Consider the following 22,687-nt stretch of genomic DNA (forward strand, 5'->3'; position numbering starts at 1 on the left):
TTAACATTAAGTCTATGGGAGATGGCCTTCCTGTAATTCAGGGCTTTCTGGATATCAGGTTTCCAGATAAGGAACCCTATACTGGTATATATGTGTGTGTAAAGTATGTCACTGGAGAACACATACTATTTTAGCCCAAAAGTGTACATGTATTATATTAATACTATGGAGAAGGTACTTTTACTTTGGAGAGGCCTCAGAGGGCCGAGTGGGGTTTCTTACTGACGCTAACTCTGCTAAAAACATATGCTTTTATAAAATAGTTTCTAGGTTTTTATTTCTATATTTTAAGTAATATACAGTATTACTAAACGTGCATTTTCCCTTAGTGGAGACGGGGATATTTCCTGTACTTTCAGGATACGTCTGTAACTGCATTATGTGTTTTTACACAGATTTGATCATAGTGGAGACACAGCAAAAATGCATTTGTTGCAGTAATAGAGCTTGTAATAGGGATAGGCTTTAGTACCATTATTTGAAACTAATTAGTATGATGGTTTCAATTAAAAATGTCAGATTTACAAATAAGCAAACTAGATAAAATATCAAAGGATCTCCCATGCCTTGATATGAGTGCTCTGTTGCCACTCTTCACTGCTGGCAAAACCTAGAATAAATTGCTACATATTCTATTACCACTGGGCAGTGCCATAGGGGGAAATTTACTAAAGGGCGAAGTGGCTAACGCTAGTGATAATTCTCCAGCGTGACGTCATTTTGGCACTTCGCCAATTTACTAACGGTAGCTGGCGTAATTTCACTGGCGTAATTTCGCCAAAGAGACAGACTCTGGCGCAACTTCGCACTCTAACGCCAGGCGAATTTTCAGTCTGGCAAAAGAGCGTTACTACGCAAATTCACTATGTTTTTGATTTTATTGACCGTTACCTCTATCGCCAGACTTGCCTTCACCACCTCAGACCAGGCATAGATAGGAGTTCCTCAAAAAAAAGATGATCATTTTTCTAAGTCCCAAAAAATGCTTGCATTTTTACCTATTTAAAGGGTGATAGACTGAAAAAGATTGTAATTTTTTTTTTGGGGTACCCTCCGCCCCCCCCTACATTTGATAACATATGGCACCTAAAGTATACTGTGGGCACATGTGTAGGGCAATATAACAACTTTATATAATTTTATTAAGGTTCCCTGGCCTTGTGTAGTGTAATGTATTTGCTGCAGCATATACGGCCATTGGACTTTAACTGCCTGCCTTATGCTAATTAGCCTACGCTAGCGTAACTTCAAACTGCTGAGCGTAATTTCCCTGGCGTAATTTCGCCAGCGTTCGGTACCCTGTACGCAACTTCAGATCTTTATGAATCAACGTTGTCCAGGTGAATTTACGCCTGGCGAAGTGTTGCGATGTGCGCAAAGCCATTGGTGGCGAATTTTCGCCGGTTTGTGAATTAACCCCATAGTGTTGAGAAAAAGGTCAAGCAAAACTGAAACTATTTTTGTAAATTTCTTTTTCTACATGTATTCACTTATTTAAACTTGTGGCCAAAACGTAATTTATAATGAACAATATATTGTTATTTACCTATGTTGGATGATGGTTAATTTATCTGGATATTAAAAATAATACAGTGACTCGCCTATTTTGCACTTTGTAACTTGCATCACAACTTGCACCCCCCTAACTTGCATAATTTAGACCTCAGAGGGCATAGGGGATTTTGTTACTGGTGTTTTTGATCCAACATATAATTAGCATCTTGCCTAATTGTGAGTATTAAAGGAACAGTAACACCAGAAAATGAATGACAATAAAACAATATAATGTAGTGTTGCCCTGCACTGGTAAAACTGATGTGTTTGCTTCAGAAAGACTACTATAGTTTATATAAACAAGCTGCTGAGTAGCCATGGGGGCAGCCATTTAAGCACAGGATGCACAGTAATAACAGATACGTTCTGAAGAATCCCATTGTACCACTACAGAGCTTATCTGTTATCTACTGTGCATCCTGTGCCTTTTTAGCTTTGAATGGCTGCCCCCATAATTCACAGCAGCTTGGTTATATAAAGTATAATTGTGTTTCTGAAGTAAACACACTAGTTTTACCAGTGCAGCACAACAGTGTTGGTGTTACTGTTCCTTTAAGCACCACACTCAAGCAATTGTGTCCCCAGAGCAATTATTGCATTGTATATGGCTATAAATGGTGAAGGGGATGAATGACACATAGACTAATACAAAACAGTGTTCTCCTGTATCTACAGTATAAACACCTCCAATAATGGAAATTCACTGTAATAGTCTATGAGTGGGAGCAGCATAGCTGGGGCAACAAGGAAGGGCAACCAAGGCAGGCCCCCACCACCTTTCGTCCACTTGGCAACTTTTCCTCAGCTTCTTCCTTTTCCCCCTTTGTTGGTCCCCAATCAACAACTCAATGTAGGGTGAGATGCAACAGAGGTACGTGCCAAGGCTCCTAGCAAACTGTCACTTATGTGACTATCCAAGTTGGAACTAATAAAGGCCAAAAAGCCCGCTATACTGGTTATATCACCGAGTTTACATAGATGGCTGGCAAGCCACTGTTTTACAAATATATTTTAGGTTAATAAATTTCTATATTGATAGATGTATTGGAATAGTTTAGAAGCAGGACTGGCAAACACAAACAGGGGGAGACAGTGGGGAGAATAAAAGTCTGTGGGAAGTGAAATACACACAGAATAAATACAGAGGGACTCAGTCTGATGGGTTTCCTTAGTGCAGTAGCCACACTCACTTGCCCTCACTTACTGCACAATACTGCCCACTCATACACATGCAAGTCAACTCACACCAAGGGAACCATTTACTAACATTTAATTTTTTTCCACAAATCTTTAAATTGGGGGTTTTTTTAAAAAAAAAAAAAAAAGCTCTTCAAATCCAACATTTTTTACGTGAAAAAACCATGAAAACCACTAATACAAAACTTGGACATGTAAAAGTTGCCGAGGTCCTTTAGAAGTCAATGGGAGCTGCACTGATCCTATTGGTCAGTTTTAAATCAATTTAATCTAAAATTTTAGAAACTTTTGGATTTTTTTTTACGCTAGGAACTGTCAGAAAAGCTCTCATTTTTCGAGGTTTCGTATTTTTTAGCATCTTATTTTCCATTTTTTTTTTATTAAGATCTTTTGATGATTTAGAGTTTGTGAGTGGATGGATAAGCAGGGCTGTCTTAACAAAATATGGAGCCTAAAGTGAAAACGAAGTCTGGGACACAAGAAAATGCACCGTGCTTGGCCAAAACCTTTAGCCATAATTACCCATACATGCCAGTGAGATCACTGTATAAAAGCATTATGAGCACATTAACTCCAGACACAGCAATAAGATTACTGCACAAATGCATTATGAACACATTAACCCATGCCAGTAAAATCATTGCAGAAAATGGGCAGTATACACCTTAACCCCGGACATGTCAGATCACTGCAGGATATGGAATATGAGAACATCAAACAGAACTGGATTATGAGGTTTTTAACTCCAGGTATTTCAGTAAGATCACTGCAAAAAATGGATAATAAACACATTAACCCCAGACATGTCAGTAAGATCACTGCAGAACATGGAGACATTGAAAGCATTACGTGGCTGAATGCCTCAAGCTTTTCTTTTATCTTAGTGCTTCAGTGCTGCTTGTCCAACTTTGCCTCCTGCATAGCTAAAACTCCTGCATAATGATTACATATGGCTGTGAGTTATATAGTGGACCACATTGCCATATGTTGTAATAAGAGAAACGTTTCGTCCACCAAGCACAACATGGCCAAAAAAAAGAGATAAGAAAGCTGTATAGTAGGGCAGCTATTAAGCATTGCCTGATGCTAGCTCTGTTTGAGAGCAAAATTCCTGGGAGGGAGCATGTGTCCCTCTTGCCTCTATTTGCCTGTGGAAACACAGGCTAAATATGGACACTTCTGTTTAATACTTCCCAGTGGCAGAAATAGTTTCAGATAAGATTCTAGAAAAGTTCTCTGGCACATGAGGATATAACTGCCATCCCATGGATAATCTCTTCATTATCTAGTGACTTTTAATTTTAGGTCAGATACAAGCAAGCAATCCAAAATTGACAGGTCTTCTGTTATGTGTTTATTATATGATTTATGATATCTGTGTATCTATTTTGCATTTTTGCTTCATGTATGAAATTTCAGGTTAATTTTAAATTTTACTTTGTCTGGACACTGGCTCTAAAAATCAACTGAATATTGCAACTGCGATATTATTATACATGGCAATGCTTCCCCCTGGTGGTCCCTATACTTAATACTTTTATTGCAGAAATTAAATACAGTAGGACCCCGACCCCCATTTTACGTTATTCAGGGGACAAGAAAAAATGTAAAATCAGGGAAATGTATCATGCATAATATATTGTCACCACTAAAAACTATGTAACATGAGGGATGTAAAATGGAGGTTTTACTGTATTCATACTGTATCAATGCTAAATGAGTCACTCCCCTAGAATGGCAGGTTTGTGTACTACACCAATAAACCATTAGTGTAATAGAAGAACAGAAAATCAAAAGAACTGCACATTTTTACAGATAGCTCTATAGGGTAACACAGAGGCCTCTCAGTCACAGTGACACTGCCCAAGAGCATCTGTACAAATATCAGCTTCAGACAAGGAATAGAGTACAACAAAACCAAAATTGTTTATGATAAGAACTAAAACTAAATTACTGTTCAGAAATCAGTTTAGTCCCTGTGGTAATGAGACTTTACAGTCAGAGCTAAGGCACTCTTACCATTCCATATGTAGAGTAATGAACTGAAATACACTGTCAATATTATCCTAATCAGATTTTAGAAATAAAACCAAGAACAGAAATATTGCCAAACCTTTTATCTTAGCCTTAAAATTTCATTTCATGCTATCATATCATATCATATTTCAAATGTATTGAAATAACTTTCCAGCAGATGTAGTGGGGATACCTTCAGTGAAAAATTTAATTCCACTGTGCATCAGAACTTCACAGACACCAATGCAATAGCTTTCATGACCCCAAAGCCATTATAAGACAATCTCAACAGAATGTGAGGCCTAAGAAGAATGTGAAAATGTGGGCCCCCCAAAAGATGAGCCATAGAGGGAAATTATTAAGCAACACCCATTAAGCCACAGCTTGTTAATGGAAAGGTTTGGTGAGGGGATATTTAGTAACAGTGGCGTAACTAGTTGTTACTGGGCCCCATAGCAAATTCAATTTAGGGCCCCAAAATATTTATAACTTGGCCTATTTTACCAAGATATATTAAAATTGCTAATTAATTAGGGTCTCACTGGGCCCCCTACACTCCTGGGCCCCCCTGCAACCGCAGGGTCTGCTTCCTCTATAGTTACGCCCCTGTTTAGTAATTTGGAGAGATTTGGTAAGTTATTTGTAAAAAGGGATGGAGAAAGGGTAAAGGTGTAGTTCACCTTTGAGTTAACTTTTAGTATTATGTACACGTGATATTGTGAGAAAATTTGCAATTGGTCTTCATTTTATATTATTTTTGTTTTTTAAATGATTTTGCTTTTTCTTCAGCAGCTTTCTAGTTTTGGCATTTCAGCCACCATAGCAACCATTTAGTGGCATAAGACTAGAAAAGGACGTGAACAGAAAGGTAAATAAAAAAAGTAACAAAATACAACAATAAAAAGAAACAATAAAATTGTAGCCTCACAAAGCAATAGTTTATGGGCTGTGACCAACATTTCAAATCTGGAAAGAGTCAGAATAATGCAAATAATAAAACAAAACCACAATTTATTATTTAAAATTAAGACCAATTGAAAAGTTGCTTACAACTGGCCATTTATAACATACTACAAGTTAATTTAAAGATGAACCACCCCTTTGAATCAGAGATTGTGTGGAGAGGCTTCAGTCTGAGCTAGAATGATAAGGCATTTAGCAGCACTGGTAAGTTGAGCATGTTCCTCCTTTTAGAGAGAATCTGGCATTGATTTATTTCAAGCCAATCCACAAGGAAACGGACGGATGAGGTTAAAGATGCTCATTAGTGATAAGTGAATCTGTCCTATTTCTATTTGCCGCAGAGAAGAGCACGGTTAATAATTATTTAATTCCTTGTTTGTGTGACGAAGAGTTACATGATTTTATGGATTCATTTCAACATGGCACGTGGATTTATCTAAATCTTGCTGAAAAAGGCTGAATCCTGAACCAAAAACTGAATTCAGTGCATCCCTACCGAATACCGAACAGGTTTAAGATTTTGGGAAGGATAGCTAAATCAAAAGAGCACAACTTAGCTGGAAGGCAGAAAACAGAAAGGAGCAATATGAAAACAACATTCTAAAGAAAGAGTTCCAGAACAAGGCATACAGTAACCTTGTAATTTCCGGATTAGTGCACCTAATTTACTTAAAGGAAAACTATACCCCTGAACAATGTAGATCTATATAAAAACATATTACACAAAACAGCTCATATGTAAAACCCTGCTTTATGTAAATAAACCATTTTCATAATTACATACTTTTTTAGTAGTATGTGCCATTGGATAATCCAAAATAGAATATTGCTATTTTAAAAAATAAGGGCCACCCCCTGTGATCATACAGTGCACACAAACAAATAAAACATGTTAGGTCACATGAGCTAATTAACGGACAAAGTTCTGTCTTTCACACCCACACTTAGGGGGTTATTATCAAGGTCCGAATTTATCTCAATATCGGCTGCTGCAAACTCCGATCTAAACCGCTTATATTTGTAACGCTTATTTATTATTACATTTTCCTGAAAATTTGCTTTGCGGTAAAAACTCAGATTTTCACGTTTTTTTTTTTTTTTGAAACCTCAGATTTTTGCCCGAAAACTTTGGGGTTTGGCACGAGACCCAGCGCAAATCAATAAAATCATTGGGACTTCTCCCATTGACTTGTATGCAACCTCGACAGGTCTTAGATGCCGGGATTTCAGATTCTGAGTTTTCCAGCCTCTGGGTTTAATAAATTCCGAAAAATTAGTGAATTTTTAAAAGCCTGATTTTTGCAAAAAAAAAAAATCACGAATTTTTCCTGATTTTTGCATTCTGGGCTTAGTAAATAACCCCCTTAGGGTGAAGACACACAGAACTACTAGTAGCAGCTACTTGTCAAGGTTACAAAATAGACAATAGTGGTAATTGGCTTTGCTAAGGCTACTAGGGGCAGATTTATTAAGGGTCGAATTGAAAATTCAAAATCAAATTTTTTTTATGGTCAAAACTGTCAAATTCGACTAGGGAATTATCCAAACATGATTTGAGTTTTTAAGAAAATTCAAATTAGATTTTCGAGATTTAATATACTTTGGCCCTTTAAGAATTCAAATTTGACTATTCGCCACCTAAAATATGCTGAATTGCTGTATAAGTCAATGGGAGAGGCTCAGTGAGCAAATTGGAGATGTTTGCAGCCTTACTGACACTGAAGTTTTCTTCAGAAAAAAAACCTCTAATCAAGTTTGATTGAATTCAATTAGAGTTTTCGACTCAGTAAAATTAGTCTGAGTTTATATAAATAATCGAATATTCAAATTTTGAGTAAAATTGAATTCATGTGAGTTAAAAAAAAAACTCACTTGAATTCGAATATTGATAAATGCGCCTCCCCATGTGTTTTAGGCAATTCTCAGTATTGTCTATTCATTTTGCATCTAATCTCTTCATTTCACCCTTATATATCCTGCACACAAATGTTTTTCTGGGCTGTACTCATAATCTGGACTCCAGTTAATCAGATTACTTTCTATATATTGGGCTCATTTTAATTTATAAGGAAAAAGCTGCATTGTGTTTTAAAAAAAACATGGTCATTTACATTGCAAATTGCACTTTACCACACATTCTCCAACCCTCCAAATATAATCTCTTGATGAAGATTAGATATAGTCACTAGAGTTGTGTGCCCCCTTATAATGTTGCAGGGCTGAACAAAAAAACTTGCATAAGGGTTATACAGTGTTAATATTGCAAGATAGAAAGAGTGGGGAAAAAGAGTGGGATTGTCATCCACATGGAATATCCCTAAAGCTGAAGCTCACTGGACAGTATGCTGAAATAGAGCAAGATGAAAGAGAACACTCTGACACTGTTCTTGTCATAAATCCTCCTCCCTCCACAACATTTCTGCCCTTCACCTAATCTTCATGCTGCATTCTCACTCATTTAAGGCTTAGAAGTAAATTACTCTTGCAGACTTTTACAGTTGTAACCATTTAAATATTGGAAAGTCTGCTGATGTTTTCTGTGTAATGTTTGCTTATTGTAAAGAGACACATTTTACTGTTTACAGTGGGAGACAGGATCTTTTGCTATTTTGTAAAGATAGAAACTTTAACTGTTCCTTGATGCATACTTATTGTATCGGTCATGTTCATGCTTGGGATTCCTGTGTTGCTTCATATAATGTACAAACTGCAGCTGTCTGAGAGCAGAAGAAAAGCACCAAGGGAAGTAAAAGCAACGAGTGTGGAAAAGTAAGTAGAAAAGAGTTGGGAAAAACAGTAAGAAACGTGTGAAAAATACTGCAAATTCATAAGAGGTACAAATATAATTATGGAACTCATGAGAAGGAAAAAGACCATGGGGGGAGAGGATTTCTAGGTGAAAGGATTGCAAGAGAAAGCCTGCCAAATGTGGAACAGGATGGAAGCAGAGAAATAAAGGTAAAAAATAAGCAAAAAGAGCCAAAATGGCCTACTTGGGAATACATAAGGTTAACAGAAAAGGGGAGTCTAAAATGGAAAAAGAAAATCAATGTGAAAGTTTAAAGTAACAGTAACATCGAAATATTAAAGTGTTTTAAAGTAATGAAAATATCATGTATGGTTGCCCCGCACTGGTAAAACTTATCTGTTTGCTTCAGAAACACTACTATAGTTCATATAAACAAGCTGCTGTGTAGCAATGGCGGAAATTGAAAAAGGCTATATGGCACAGGTTAAATAGTGAATAACAGATAACACCATTATGTTCTACAGAGCGTATCTGCTATCTGTTGTGTAACCTGAGCCTTTTTTCCTTTGAATGGCTGCCCCCATTGCTACACAGCAGCTTATTTATATAAACTATAGTAGTGTTTCTGAAACAATCACATCAGTTTTACCAGTGCAGGGCAACACAACATTATATTTTTATTCTTTTAAAACACTTTCATTTTTTTGATATTACTGTTCCTTTAAGAGGTAAATGCGAGGATATCAGAGAGAAACTATTAGAAGGCATTAACAAGATAGGAGAAAATGAAAGAGATCTTGCATGGAAGGAGATAAAAGGTCAGAATCAGAAGTCAAAATAAAGAACAAGCAAGAATGAAGGTTAGGCGGCTTATTTATAAACACTGGACACATTTGCACCTAGTTTTTTTTTAGCTAGCTGTAGCTGGAAAAACAAATATTTGATTAGTTACTATGGGTTACTGCCAAGATGCAAATGTACCCAGTCTTTACAAATTAATCCAGATTGTTACGGCCAGAACCCAAAGTAAGACGAAGTAAAGGAAAAGGACCATGTAATATAAGCATGAGGCAGTAGAAATGTGCACGGGACAGAAACAATGCACGAATAAGACAAGAGCAGGCTAAAGGACGGTGACAGAAGGGGAGAAGGAGAGCAAACAACAGGATTTTCCCAGTGGGCTATTTATAATCCTGTTACTACTGTACAGAGCTTCTCATTACATACACCAGAAAAACAGAGCTACAAGTTCAGCTGACACACAGAAAGGTATTTCTTTTGTTTTATTTCTATTTTGTATTTTATTGACCAAACCTTGCTTCTCGCAAAGAGCACCAACATTCAATCTTCTCTATCTAACACCTACATTACTCATAGAAAGTACTACAGACTTTGCTGCTTTAAAATACATGTTGCACTCTGCAATAACATTGTTATTGTTGTTAGAGGATGCTGGAAATTGCAGTTTAGAAACATCTGCAGGGCTACAGTTTGCAAATAGTTGTGGCACACAGTGTCCTTCAGTCTGAAAAACTACATTCCATTGTGAGAAGGTAATTCTGTATTACCAAAAGAGCACTTTTATATTTTCCCACCACCCTGATCAGTGTACTGAAGGTAATTGCAGGGATTGAGGGGAGGATGGCATCAAGTCTGCTGCCTGAGGAAGAGGTAGATCCCTGATGTGCTCTTGGGCATCACTAAAACATAATTATGCCTCTTTATAGGTCCCTGGTAAGGCCTCATCTGGAGTATGCAGTGCAGTTTTGGACTCCAGTCCTTAAGAGGGATATAAATGAGCTGGAAAGAGTGCAGAGACTAAGTGCAACTAAACTGGTTAGAGGGACGGAAGACTTAAATTATGAGGGTAGACTGTCAAGGTTGGTGTTGTTTTCTCTGGAAAAAAGGCTCTTGCGAGGGGACACGATTACACTTTACAAGTACATTAGAGGACATTATAGACAAATAGCAGGGAACCTTTTTACCCATAAAGGGATCACTGCACCAGAGGCCACCCCTTCAGACTAGAAGAAAAGAACTTTAATTTGAAGCAACGTAGGGGGTTCTTCACAGTCAGGACAGTGAGGTTGTGGAATGCACTGCCGGGTGATGTTGTGATGGCTGATTCAGTTAATGCCTTTAAGAATGGCTTGGATAATTTTTTGGACAGACATAATATCAAAGGCTATTGTGATACTAAACTCTATAGTTATTATAGATATGGGTGAATATAATCTATGTGAAAATAGGGAGGGTGTGTGTATGGATGCTGGGTTTTTATTTGGAGGGGTTGAGCTTGATGGACTTTGTCTTTTTTCAACCCAATTTGACTATGTAAAAACTGAATAGAAAAAAACGGTGAAAAAATATGTAAATTATTCTCTCCGCACAATTTAAATTTTTAAACTAGGAGTACCACCACCCTAAGAAGACAGCCCTTGTGCAGAAGTGCTGGAGCTGTTTTGTTTGCGTCAGTGAGCAATGTGTTTAAAATATGTATTTAAAATATCAAGCAGATGCTTGGCACAGAGAAGGCACAGCACAGTTAATTGCAATATGGAACTTTTCCATCCAGGCTGGAACTTTAGTTTAGGGATGTTGTATTCATAAGTTTATATCTCTACATAACCCCATTGCAAATTGAATGCATTTGTCTAAGCAGGTTCTGTTTTTAGTAGACTTGGCAAACAATGGGCCACATTCAATTCAGTGAGAAAAGCTTATCTCCTAATTCAATTCTAGATTTCCCTCTAGAATTCAATTGAGTTTTTACAGGATAAACCAATTGCATTGAATATGGCTCAGTGTACTGTATATTGCCATTGACCTATTAACCTATACTACAGCCTTTTTTTCCATTGTGCAAACCAGTTTGTTATTGTTTGTATATTGGCCTTTGCTCCTTTTTCTGCCTTTTCTTGCATAAATGGCTCAAAAACATGATTTACTTATTCATCTTGTTTTTATCCCCACCAACAGTCTTGGGCACCATCCTACCCCTGTGCTGATCTGTTGTGTGAAACTCAGAATTCATTACTCCATGATCCTATTTATAGCTGTGCCAGGAAATATGAGAAATCTTTTCCATGACATACTCATCTGCTTAAGCATTGGGAGGAAGCACCAGTTTTCTCTCTTTTTAAAAACATCCGTGAGGATTGGTTGTGTGCAGGCCTAGATGGGTATATGAGGAGTTAACATACAATATGTTAATTGTTAATGCTGTGATAGACAATCTTGTCTTACTAGATTAAAGCACCACTTGTGCAGGGATGGAAGACTTTGACAAAGAAATAATATATTACTCAGTAAAGGGGCAATATGCCCTCTTTTTCAGTATTAGCTCAATAAATAGGACTTGTACTGACAATACGTTTCGCTTATTATTTTAATTATTAAACGTGCACTAAAAACAGGAAAGAGTCTGAAACGTAAGGTATTTATATTTTACTTTCTGTTATTCCCAACTAATTAAAAATAATCTGCAGTCCACTAGAAAGCCTGTTTAGTGCAAAAAATTACAAAAATACACATTCCTAATTAAAACATTCAGCACAAGACCTATTGGTTTATGTAATGTTAAAAAGGGGAATATATTGTCCATTTAAAGGCTTAAGACAAGCAAGTTGCAAAAATCAGAAAGCAAATTCAAATTCATTCATGTTTTCTTACCCACAATGCACCCTGCATCAGCTCCCCTGCCCCTGTGCTTGACTGTCAGTGGTGTGCTGGCAAACATAACTAAAGTGATGTAAATACAAAAACAAATTATTCTAAGCATCTAAGCAGCCAGCATTCATTAATGGTTGCAAGCTGCATGGAATGACTTTTTCCAAAATTGTATCTTTGTGTCTACATTCCCACAAGGTTCAGAGCAGTGTACTTTGGGACAGGCCAAGTTTGTGCATAAATGAGCATTTTATTGTATGTGCAGTTCCTCAGTTGCATGGAATATTTGTACTTCAGTACTCCAGAGTGCCTCCTCCCCACCCTTAGAACGCTCGATGGAGCAAACGCCTGACGTACATTTCACCTGTATTGTACAGGCGAAACGAACATCAAGGGGCCGATTCACTAACTTCGAGTGAAGGATTCGAATGAAAAAAATTCGAATTTCAAAGTATTTTTTGGGTACTTCGACCATCGAATTGGTTAAATTCGTTCGAATTCGAACGAAATCAAACGATTCGAAGTAAAAATCGTTCGACTATTCGACCATTCGATAGTCGAAGTACTTTCCCTTTAAAAAAAACTTCGACCCCCTACTTCGGCAGATAAAACCTACCGAAGTCAATGTTAGCCTATGGGGAAGGTCCCCATAGGTTTGCTAACCTTTTTTTGATCGAAGGATTTTCCTTCGATCGTTGGATTAAAATCGTTTGAATCGTTCGATTCGAAGGATTTAATCGATCGATCGCAGGATTAGCGATATTCGAAGTCGAAGGATTTCAATTCGAGGGTCGAATTTCGAAGTATTTTTAACTTCGAAATTCGACCCTTAGTGAATCTGCCCCCAAGCGTTTGCTCTATCGAGCGTTCTAAGGGGTAAATTTATCAAAGAGTGAAGTTCCGCCACTAGAGTGAAATTCCGCAGCTCACAATTCATTTCTATGGGATTTTGAAAGGCATATTTATCAATGGGTGAAAGTGAAAGTTCACCCTTTGATAAATACGCCTTTAAAAATCCCATAGAAATGAATGGTAAGTGGCGGAATTTCACTCTAGTGGAGGAACTTCACTATTAACTTCACTCTTTGAGGGTGGGGAGGAGGCACTCTGGAGGGTGGGCTGAATGGTGGCAGCAGTTTCCTTCTAATAACGGAGGTAGCGTTGGACAGACCGGTGATGTTGTTACCAGCATTTGCACAGACTTAATTTTGGGCTTTGCCCGTTTCCAATTTTCAGTGTTGCATTTGCACTAGTATTAGGGAATAGTCCACAAATATTTAGGTGCCTCTAAGAGGACAAAGCACCAGTTACTCTATGCACACCGATTTGGCCACATATATGTCTGTATAATACTGCAAGGTACAGTACACTGGATCTGTCCTCCGTTTGTATGCACTTCCTTTGGTTATTTAACCTATTGTGTTCAGGTCCAAACTTTTGGTGATGCTTTAATACAAGGCATAGGGAATAGGCCATACCTACTTGGTGCCTCTGAGAGGACCAAGTGGCACATTCACTAAGATTCGTTATTGCGCCAGCATCCGCTTCGCTGCACTTCGGCAGGAGTATTTTCGCCACCGCTACGCAAATTCACTAAAATCCGAAGTTGCGCTCAGGAGAAGCGTAAGGTTAATTCGCTATCGATGCTTAATTTGCATACAGCGCCAAATTCAAGTTACAATGGAGGTATATGTAGCATCACTACATATGCCTGGGAAACCTTCAAAACAGCAAATAAAATTTTTATTTTGCCCTACACATGTGCCCACTGTTTAGTTAAGTTGACATGAGTTAGGAAATGTAGGGGGGAAGGAGGGGAGCACCAAAAAAATTTTCGATTTTTTTCAGCCTATCACCCATAGGTTTTTTGGGGACTTAGAAAAATTTTTTACTTTTTCTGAAGCAATCCCTATCTACTATATTGCACTTCGCCTGGTCTGAGGTGGCGAAGGAAGTCTGGCGTAAAATGTAGCATTCACAATAATTTGCGCGTTAGTGAATTTGCGTAGTTACGTCCGTTGCGCAAATTCGCCAGGCGTAAGGGTGCGAAGTAACGCTAGCGTTAGGCGCTTCGTCGTTTAGTGAATTTGCCCCAAAGTGTCAGTTTACTCTCCTTGCACAACATTTTGCAATTAACACTTCTGCGATGCTTCAAAGTCCAGCATACAAGGTGTTGGTTTGTCCGTTGTTTTTCCCACAATGGGAGCTACCTAATTTATTTTACTATAGACACCCTCCTGCTCCCCTCCCCACCCCAACTCATACTACTATTAGAGATTAGAGATATGAATTGGACATTCCATATGCTTAGTAAAAGCTGCTTGGGAATAATCCAAAGGAATTGAAAGAAAATGTATTTAATAATGTGTAATTAAAGATCTCACAGCTGACAGACTCACTCTTAATAACAAGGCAGACCATGTGCCAGTTTCTATTCATACCACCATTCATAGACTGGATATTCCAGCAGAGAATGGATCTCGGGCCAAAACTTCATTAATTACTGCTAAAGCTTTCAAGTCAAAGGGAACCTGCCAAGCATAAGGCTTTGCATTCCTCTGCCATGCCTTGGACTTGTTTCTGCTGAAACACACAGCACACAAACATCAGACTGTTTTCACTTTACGCTGTATTCACTGAGATGGGGACAATTCTGCATGCAGAAAATCTGTTGATATTAAAGGGGAAGTTAACCTTTAAATTAACTATGTATTCTGATTCTTTTCTTGTAACTGAAAATGCTTTTGACTTGCCAGGGCCACAGATGCCTGCAGCCATAACTATGAGGCATTCATTTACTTGCTATTGTTTGTTTTATTTGTCATCTTTCTATTCAAGTCCTCTCCTCTTCATCTACTGTTCCAGCTTTTCACACCATCCAAGTGTAATGAAGCCCTTGCAACCTACTAGAAGTTTTAAATGAAGTTTCCCATTAACCAACGCTTCAATTTGCCCAATCCCCCTCAATGTTAGAACATTGACAGTGGCATTTGCTTTCAATTGTACATAAAAACTTGTTTTGAATGATAAAGCTTGCCTTGCACTTGTCTTTCCAATTAATTTACAGGTTATCCCATTTCTATTTTTGCAAGCCTGATCTCTATGGACCTTACTTGGTGCATGGAGTTACAGTCCTGCTGAAACAGGAACAGGTCTTCCCCAAAGTAGAATGTAATTGTATGATGTACTGGCATCTGTGTTGGCATTTATGGCTGTGGCTTAAACATTTGATTCCAATAGTTAGAAGGAGTGCCCATATATATTTGTCAGATATATACACATCATTATATATATATATATATATATATATATATATATATATATATATATATATAACAAACAAGGGTGATCCCACTGGTGTCTAATAAAAGGGCAGCCAAGTTTGGGAGTTTTACTTTGAAAGCAGCTAGTAAATTGCAGGTAAAACTTAGTCCTTTTGTAAAATGTATAATGAAGCAATAGAATTCTTAATGAATCAGATGAAAACTGAGCATATGACTGGCCAGATATGGGATGACTTTGACGTAGTTGGCCAGCTTAAATATATTGCAATATATGGACAAACAATCCCTGTTTTGTTTAAAGGGTAAGGTATTTTTCAGTAGCAGTATGCACAAAATGTCTCTGTCTTAAATATATTGATAATGGGTTGAGTGCAGAGGACTCTTGTATTTGTGTATATATATATATATATATATATATATATATATATATATATATATATATATATATATATATAGTATATCGTTTACAGAATGTTTGTAACTTGCTTTGCTTTAAATGTGTGAATTATGCTGCATTCATAAAAACATTGCTTCTTAATGTGAGAAATCATAATTGAAATCTTGATAGAAATAATATGTGAAAATTGTCTTCACGCCCATGTGCAGCCTTCCCTGCAAAAAAAAGAAAGGCATAATTACCAGACTAACACTTTCCCTACAGTTAAACATAGCACTGACAGCTTTCTGTTTTAGAGAAACCTTAGAGGGATAGAGATTATATATACTAGTCTGTAGCCTATAATTAAGAATTAAGGGAACGTTAATGGTGCTAATTATAATGTAGGAAGAAAACATATCCCCCAGCTATTGGCAGCTCATGTGATGATTCACCTTTTAGCTGGACAATAACCCTATGTAGATAGCAATGTTACTGCAGTAAAGGTTGTGTCCAGCAAATAATAAATTGGGTATGATGAATTGTGAAGCTGGCCATACACGTAAATATTCCCACATTGAGTTGGGCAATATCAGGCAAATCCGGGCATTTGGCCCTTGGACAAACAACTCGATGACAATGGTGTGAATGCTGGCTATCGGGAAAAGGTGGCATCAATTAACCTGCCTGATCGACATCTGCTCAATTCTCATGCAATTAAATACATATCTTACTTTCTCAGTTTTAGTCCATTGCCATGATGAACAGTCTTTCTATCCTGCATGCTGTTTTTACAGTATATTTAGTAGGGATGCACTGAATCCACTATTTTAGATTTGCCCGAACCCCCTAAATCCTTTGCAAAAGATTCAGCCGAATACCGAATCCTAATTTGCATAGGCACTTACTTCTTTGTTTTGTGACAAAAAGTCACGTGATTTCCCTTCCCGACCCTAATTTGCATATGCAAATTAGGATTCAGATTCGGTTCAGGCCAGGCAGAAGGATTCAGCCAAATCCGAATCCGAATCCTGCTTAAAATGGCCGAATCCTGACCGAATCCCGAACCGAATCCTGGATTCGGTGCATCCCTAATATTTAGCCATTTTTATTTAATATCTGGGCCAAAAAAGCAGCCCATTTTGTTACACACTGTATTAAAAGTATTGAGAAAAAAAATATATGGTCCCTCTAGGCTTGACACACACTCACACATACTTGCATAATAGAGCCCTGGTCCTTTTTCAAGAACGAATGATTTGTGATATGAATAGGAGAAGGCCTGCATTGAAAGCAAGTAATGATACAGTATTAGCAATACTATGCAGCCTCAGAATGAATTTTTTAATTTTGGGTTTGATACAGCAGCATAGAAACAAAAATCTTTAAATGCCCCAAAAGCTAAAAAAAGAAAAAAAGATCATATAAAATAATGTAATTCTAAGGTGAACATTCCTCTTTAATGGAAAATACATGATCAGCTGTGTGTGCTGCATACCCAGTAATTTCTTTTCTGAGATCTCACATCTGAAACCTTGAGAAATTAGGTCAATGAGGCCTTTTTACCAGGAGCTGATGCTTTTTAAAGTGAACAAATGGGAAATTCACAAATCTTCATATTTAACCATACAAGCTAACCTAGCTGTGTTTTTTTTAACACCAAAGTTCCAATACAAAATTGGTATCTTTTGTCGGGAGTTTCTGTTTTGTTGATGCATGATAAAAGGCAGAGTACAAATAGTTAAATTCAACATGTTTTTTTATTCACAATGCAATTCAGAATTTACACTTGATTTTTTTTGGGGGGGGGGGCATATTAATCCAAACAGGAACAGAATTTGGGATATTGCAGAAGCGATGTGGGCCTTCCTGGGCATAACCGGAACTAATAGGAGCACCTGTACAAGTATAGAAAAGCAAGGTGCCCCCTCTGAATGTAAAGTGTTTATAATCATTAGACAGTACCTGACGTGACCTGAGGTAATGGGCACTTGATACTATTGTTTGGATAAGCATTGGTTTTTTCCTGAGCCGTGAGCCAACGAAAATGAATCCATCTCATCAAGATATTCTACATAGTCAAGGGACCCCGCTGAAGTCGCCAACATCTCTGCTTCACATATACAGTTAAGCATACGTCAACTGTACCATGTCATCTAAAGTTAGTACTATCATTGTTGTAGCTCGTCTCTTTCCCACTTCTGACAGAGTGTCTGGAGGGGGGGAGGATGAGCTCGTTTCATTATCTTTCTCTCTTCTCTGTTTTCCTCTGTTTGAAACTACCTGACGACACTGCTTGATTGTATAACCCTTTTCTTTTCTTGGAAAATCAATAAAAAACTATTGAAAAGAGAAAAGCAAGGTGCATAGGTACAAGCACTTTACTGAATGACCCCATTTTTAACCCATTTTGTGCCTAAAGCTGCAACTTGTGTTCTAACTGTACCCATTTGTTTTTTAACATATTCCTGAATTTCATCCACTTTTAGATACGAGCTTTAGGTAGTCAGGTTTGTTTCACCGGGGACCCTTACACACTGGGTTTCACCCTGTGCTTCATTTTCCTGCATTCCACCACAGGGGAGCATAGGACGAAAGTCAGTCTGTTCTTCTCTAAAGTGCCATACTGACAAAGGCGCATCCAAGCGCCTATAGCAGGTAAAATGTATTGGCCTGTGTCAGTATAGGCCCATAATAAAATCTAGGTTGAGTTTCATCCTGTGCAGGAAAATGCAGGAGGAAGGGCCCTTAAAATATAGTCTTATATCTTCTGCCTGTTATAAACCACTTGCTGCATGTAGAAGAGCATTTCATATCTGCTTTTGAAATAATATTATTAATGCTGAAGTGGGGTTTATTCATCTTTAAACTTTAGAATTAAAAAATGAGCTAGGTCTATGAAATCTTTCTATGTCGTTGGATTCCGATAAAGCAATTATTTACATATGGATTAATGAGTAAAAGGTCACCCAAGTGATTGCACTGTAGCTCATTAGGCTTTGATCTTATTGTAACAACCCACACTGTTATGGTAATTGATGCAAACTAAAAATACATGTGCACAGCCATAACCAGAAGGTCATTAGAGGGCACCAACAGAGCACATAAAGCTTGTTATACATATCAGACATCACAGCACTGAAGGTGTCTTGTGAATAAATCTGATTAAAGATCACGCACTGTATATTTAATTGGTTTGATGTTTCAGTCCAGAGTGGAAAATGGGAGTGCAATAGACATAAGGGAAGGTTTTACATGGTCAATATGCCAGCTCGCTTCCTTTATGTCAGCGCTGTCCAACTTCTGTGGTACCGTTTGTGGCCTACATGTGGAGGGCTGATAATAAAAAGCCAGTGTTGAGCATTTCCTGTTTTAAACCACATGCAGTGTAAACCACACCCATGTTACCACAAGAACTTTTAAGACCATATCCACATTAATGGGGGTAGCACATCAAAAAAACCTAATGGTTGGTGCTCACTGCAGGGATACCACTCATATGTGTAACAGGTTTATAAAGTCATGTTAAAACATACTCTTAAATACATATGCATTATCCTCCCCTGTGGATAGCTCAGCAACCCCCAGCACATGATAAGACTGACAGTATGGTGCACACAGGGAGTATAGGGCAGGCAGAATATGGCACACACAGGGAGCACAAGGCAGGAAGAGTATGGCACACAGAGAGCATAAGGCAAACAGAGTATGGCAAAAACAGGGAGCATAGGGAAGGCATAGTATGACACACACAGGGAGCATAGGGCAGGCAGAGTATGACACACACCAGGAGCATAGAGCAGGCAGAAAACAGCAGGAGACAGGGAAACCAATCAGGAACACTTTAAAATGAAAAGTACATACTGTGCTACATACAGTGACACAATGCTGGTGCCCCTTCCAGCAGTTTGTATGAGGTGTGAACAAGTGAACAATGTGGGCACTTTCTGAACAGTACAGGGCATTAGGGCTGTGAACAATAGAGGTGTTGCAGGTGTGAACAATTCAGGGGGGGTTACAGATGTGAACAATGCAGGAGTTTATAGTCTGAATTTGATGTGTAAACAATGAAGGGGCCAGTTTATTCCAGTACTGATGCCTTTTAAATCTTACACAAGATAAACAGTAACAGCAGGCAGAATTTCTTGTGGTGGCCACACATCCAGCCCACGGGCCACCAGTTGGACAGCACTGCTCTATGTGATTCCCCCATACCAAATAGCTTTCACTCTCATAGGTCTCTTTCATCTTTATCTATCTGCACACACAAGCTGATGCTGAACAGAGATAACTACTGTAGGTCAAAGTCCATTTTTATGCATTCAATGCTTGCAATAGATTGCATCATGGGGGTATAACCACTTGGAGGTACAGACAAAAGTTATGCCATGACAAACCGTTAATTTTGATTTAAAAAATTGGTTGGGTATGTTTAGTCTCTTCACTAATATCTTACTTTCTTGGTAAAATCTGCTGTCAACAGAGCAATTAATTAAATATGTGTACAAACACAATGTGGCCCAGTAGCATTTTTGGCCTATTCTCACCGCCATCAATACTGGTTTGAAATAAAGCTTCTGGCTGAAAGTAGACATAATATACTGTAGCTCTAAAACATGCACAATTTCGGTGATCAGTTTAGTGTGAGCTCTTGGATCCCACAGAAATGCTGTGCTGCACATGTACTGACTTTTGATCCATTGCAGAATACAGTATTAATAACCTGTGAAGTAACATATAAACCTACATGGTCTGGGTACAATAATGATGGGAGGACCTGCTGTAAACGGGTGGCTAAATGGTTTAAAAATTCTCTATAATAGATATTGGAGAATCCATCAGGGTCTGGCACTTTGTGAAGAGGTAGGGACTGGGTCTCAGGATTCTTACAGAAGGGTATTCACGTTGTAAAGTGAGGTGTAGTAGTCTGGGAATGAGTTGGAAACAGGCATTGAAAAAATAGGCCCTGGCATATCAAGTACACACAGTCCCAAACAGCCCACAGCCAGCCCATTACATAGTGACTGTTTATGACATCTTACAGCAGCCAGAATCCACTGATTGCAAGTTCAGGCATGGCTGCCAATGTCTAGTGGTTTGTAGAGAGTTTTGTGCAAGTTTGGCAATAGAAGTTTTACCCTTGGTTTTCTGACTTGCTTTGCATCTGTAGTTGTGTTCTAGTTTTAAAAACCTATGGGCGGCAGCAAGGCTAGTGATGTAATTTATCACATGACTCACTGTAACTTGTGTAGTATGAGGAATAATGTAAACCCTGGTCTCTGCAAGTTCAACAGGTTCTTATAGATTTTACAATCTAGTTTGGTTTTGTCATAAGGATTTGGTTTAATTACAATATAGCCTTTGTGATATCAACAGTGTAAAAGATGTTTACATTGTACAGTGGTTATCGATAGGAGGGGATTTAGTGGATTGTGTTTCTGACAAATGGAATGTCAAGTATTGCAGGACCCCCTAGCAGCCTTGCTCCATCTTTGATTGCCTCTAAAAAGGCAACATTTAAGCTTGAAGCTAGGAGTAATGGCTCTTGTTTAGGTCATTCGGGCAGTGTCTCCGCTGTTATTCTGTGTAAATCTGATTTCTATTCACTGCCAACATAAAATAATAAATGGGTTGCATAAGCTTTCAGAGCTGCAAAGGCTTTTCAATCAAAGATGAAAATATGATAAGGCCATCTGATGAATAAGCCTGGGCTGCTTTGAAAGTCTATGCAGTCAAATATATAACTTTATTATGTTGGTCCATTTAAATATCTTCCATACTTTCCTATTTCTAGAACCTGGTGACTAATAAGGTAAAATATTATTAGATGAAGAAAGCTATGAAAAGCCCTTAGTTACACACTGCAGGGCAACAGAGATGTTACGCATTACTTGGTACTCCATCTGTACATAAAGATTCTGTTGTTGGGAGCACAGGGTATAAACTGCCTCTTTCTTATTTCTACTGTAGGATTGATTTAGTAACTACTAGACTAAAAATATTTATTTTTGATCATGGTAATTCATTCTATTTGGATTCTCAAAACATTGCAGGAGGCTTACCAGCTTCCTGCTAGGATCCCTATAACACAACCATGGTGACAAAGAACTATGTGAAAGTTAAAGCTTTGCAGATGCAGAGGTGATCTGAAAGAAACCATCAAGAATTATTAACAGATAAATGCACAGGGTCACAAAGCAACCAAGTTTAAAATGCACCATTATAGTTTTGCTCATATACCTGACAATAGGGTGGTCGGGAGCAGGGGAAATGCCATCTCAGATAAAACCTGTGTCTCCTGCCCAGCACAGACTTTGGCTGTAATGTTGTTACCTGTAGTTCAACACATTGGCCAATTGTATTAACATTTATACTTAACACTGTGGGGACAGAGGGAATTAGCTATGGAGAATATATACAAAATAAAGACCGTAGGGGTCAAAGTGCAAGGCAGGATACAGAGCTAAAAAAACAGGTTCAACCCTTCATGCTTTTGGCATGTTTGCACACCTAGTTCATGGGCACAAGTCTCTGAAACATGTGCTCCCCCTATAAATATAGAGCTGCCAGCATTCAGCAGCACAATATTCACAAGTAGCAGACTGGAGGAGGCATATGACCATAACTAAGTTGTGCATCATTCAGACTAAATGAGCACTAACAGGTGCAATTTTCACACTCCTGTTATACTGTAGCACTTGTGTTTTGGGCCTTTATAAATTATCCGAAAGGGGTTGAAAATCAAAACACTTAATGAAAGATAAGGGGCCCCTGGATGCAAGTTCTACAGCACTTAAGGGTGAAAATTGCATCTCTTGGTGCTCATTCAGAAAGCATTTGCAACCCATACTGGTGCAAATATTTTCTACACAGCACTTG

At 38.1% G+C, this 22,687-nt stretch overlaps 1 protein-coding gene across 2 annotated transcripts in view; it reads left to right on the plus strand.

Moving 5' to 3' along the window:
- The first annotated feature begins 8,458 nt into the window (after nucleotides 1–8,458).
- Nucleotides 8,459–22,687, plus strand: part of fxyd6.L (FXYD domain containing ion transport regulator 6 L homeolog) — a 35,867-nt gene continuing 21,638 nt past the window's right edge. Inside the window, exon 1 of one of the 2 annotated variants that reach the window (XM_018225863.2) lies at nucleotides 8,459–8,499. The gene's annotated coding sequence lies outside the window, so the exon portion shown is untranslated. Of the gene's footprint in view, nucleotides 8,500–9,490; nucleotides 9,749–22,687 lie in introns of those variants that run through there. The other variant, XM_018225862.2, reaches the window with a different exon arrangement.

The sequence above is a fragment of the Xenopus laevis genome, chromosome 7L (genome assembly GCF_017654675.1).
Source record: "Xenopus laevis strain J_2021 chromosome 7L, Xenopus_laevis_v10.1, whole genome shotgun sequence".
Taxonomy (NCBI): Eukaryota; Metazoa; Chordata; class Amphibia; order Anura; family Pipidae; genus Xenopus; species Xenopus laevis.